The following is a 2,640-nucleotide window of genomic DNA, read 5'->3' on the forward strand; positions in this document are numbered from 1 at the left end:
AAAATAAGTCTCATTACTCAACACAGGCTGCACCTCAATGTCTAAAAAACTCCTACATATCCGGACTTGAAGACTCAAAGACTCGATAGGTGTGGACGTACAATGTCCTGGTTTGAATCTGTGACAAGTCAAGTTTGAGGTTTCCAGCACATCACTGCTAATTCACGTGTATGCCAAGGTCAAAAGTCAAATACGAGGACAGACAACAGGAGCCGTTAGTTTTTAACCAACAGCCTAGAGACAGACAGGCAGACATACGGACGAGCTGTGTGTCTGAGAGCAGAAGTCAAATGATTTAATCTGATTGGTTCAACCTGATTGATTGATTGATCTGATCAGCAGCACTGCAGTGAAACCAAATTGACACATAAACACGGTGGTTAAAGACGAAAAACAAAGTGCCCCCCCCCCGACTATGTTGACTTTCCTGTTCGGTTTCAGGTGTCCAACATCACAGCCTTTAACCGACCAATCGGAGCAGAGCATGGAGTTTGCTCTTGTGTTGAAGTTTGTTTTACCGTATATTGAGTTTCCCCTTTAACTCAACCTGACCCCCTGGAGACCAAAAATACTCCAGTAACAGAAAACACAAGAACACCGACGTGACGTGCCACAAACCCAGATATCAAGGGTCAAAGGTCAAGGCCTAGAACAACCACTCTGACATCTACCAGAGTGCATCCCAAATGTAAGGAAGCTTCCTGCGGCTCAACTCCAACATTACAAGGTGAATAAGAGGTTGTGGTGTCACCACAGTCACAATGTGGATTCTTCACAAAAATACATTTCCTTTTACTGACGGGGCTGCTGCAGTCAATCAGATCAACTTCCTTTAAACTTGAAGTAAAATGTGTGATAAAACAATTAGTTTGTAAACTGGTTTACACTAAATACAATTTTGATACTTATAATTCACAAAGTTAAATCATGAAATAATCTACAGATTAAAAACTTTACTTAACATTGAGAAATAAAATATTTGTATTGTCTGATCAGAGAATGTGATATGAGCCTTCATGAGTTGGTTTTTATTTTGGACATTTAAAAAAGTATATACTCGTAAAAAATAACCAATAATAAATAAGCCGTTTTTCTCTCAATTTGTAAAAGACATATTTATTTTACACCCTTGCAACTTCTTTTGGGTACCTCTATTTTTTCAAGCAGATTTTTTTTTCCCCCCCTTATACTAATTTAGTTGAAGTTTGAGAATCGCTAAAATAATAAACGTTAAAAACAAGACATTTTTAACTCAGATGTAAAACTCACGTTTGATCAGGACTCTTCCTTACATTTGGTGAAGTCCAAGTCTAACAGGAAGCATCCGTGGGGTGGGGGCTGTTACAGTATGAGTGGTTTTCTTTTGGCGGGGGGGGGGGGAGGGGTGGTGGGTGGAAGAGGACAGGGTACAGAGACATTTTTTATATAGGAACTTATAGACACAAACAAATTCAGCACACAACCTGAAAAATCAAAAAACAAAAAAATAAAGGAAATGTAGTGTTAAAAAACAAGTGTCTTGCTCTGCGCTGAAAGAGCCGGCGCTGGCGGGGGGGGGGGGGGGGGGTCTGGGTCCGAACCTGGTGACCCCCCCACTGTTGACCCCAGGGACAGACAGTAGGTTGTGGGTTTGGGTTGCAGGACCAGCAGAGGACAGGTTTTTGGTCTCAGAGGGTTTTTACTTTCAAGTAAAAGAAGAGTTTAGAACCTGGATCCTGTGTGTTTTTGTTGTTTTTTTGTTTTTTTAAATCAGAGCACAAATTAGCTTTCATTAGCACACTCATTATACAAATGATCCATCAGATTTTCAATTGATTTCCTTCCTTTTAAATAAAAAAAAAAAGTCCTGCAGAGACTTGAAAGTTGTTGCAGAGAAATAAATCCATCCCAACCACATTTTATTGTTGAAGCTAAAGTTAAAATAAGAGTGCTGATGCAGTTGAGACCATTTCTGAAAACGTTTGGTGCGTTAAATAACTGAATCTCTGTTTTGGACTTCTGGTTGGAAATACAAGACATCTGAAGACTAAGAAACTAAGAGGGATGTTTTTCATGATTTTCCGCTATTTCTAAAACTAAATGAAAGAACATCACTAATAAAGACAACAATTGTTGGGTGCAGCACCAGTTTAAACCAGCTTTACATCACATTAAAGAATAACAAAATGCCTCCTTTTAGCTTGACCAACACATACTCAATAGATACAAAGCCTCTGCAGTAAGCAGACAACTAATGACAGCACAAGTTTAAACCATCTTCTTCTGTCGCAGATTTAATAAGTGGAGCTGTCTACAGCAACAACATAATACACCTCTGACCAAACTAGAGTCTCATCTCTCATCACCATACTAGAGACGGACATATGACACCAGCTCTGAGGTCAGTTTGACATCCAGAATCAGTATGCGACTTGTGTGTTGAGCCGGAAGAATTGATTTCTGTTTTATATGTGTCTATGGGACCAGACCAAAGACACATCAGAGGCAACACAATCATTTTATAGACATCTTTTGGTCTTTAAAAGAATAACTGGATTTTCACTGGAAAAAGGAAAAAAATTCCATTACAGTGAACAATGCAGACTAAGACCAGAATGACAAATTGACCATACAGATAGTTTAATCTGGTGGATTTAAAGT

The sequence above is a fragment of the Etheostoma spectabile genome, chromosome 5 (assembly GCF_008692095.1).
Source record: "Etheostoma spectabile isolate EspeVRDwgs_2016 chromosome 5, UIUC_Espe_1.0, whole genome shotgun sequence".
In the NCBI taxonomy this organism is placed as follows: domain Eukaryota; kingdom Metazoa; phylum Chordata; class Actinopteri; order Perciformes; family Percidae; genus Etheostoma; species Etheostoma spectabile.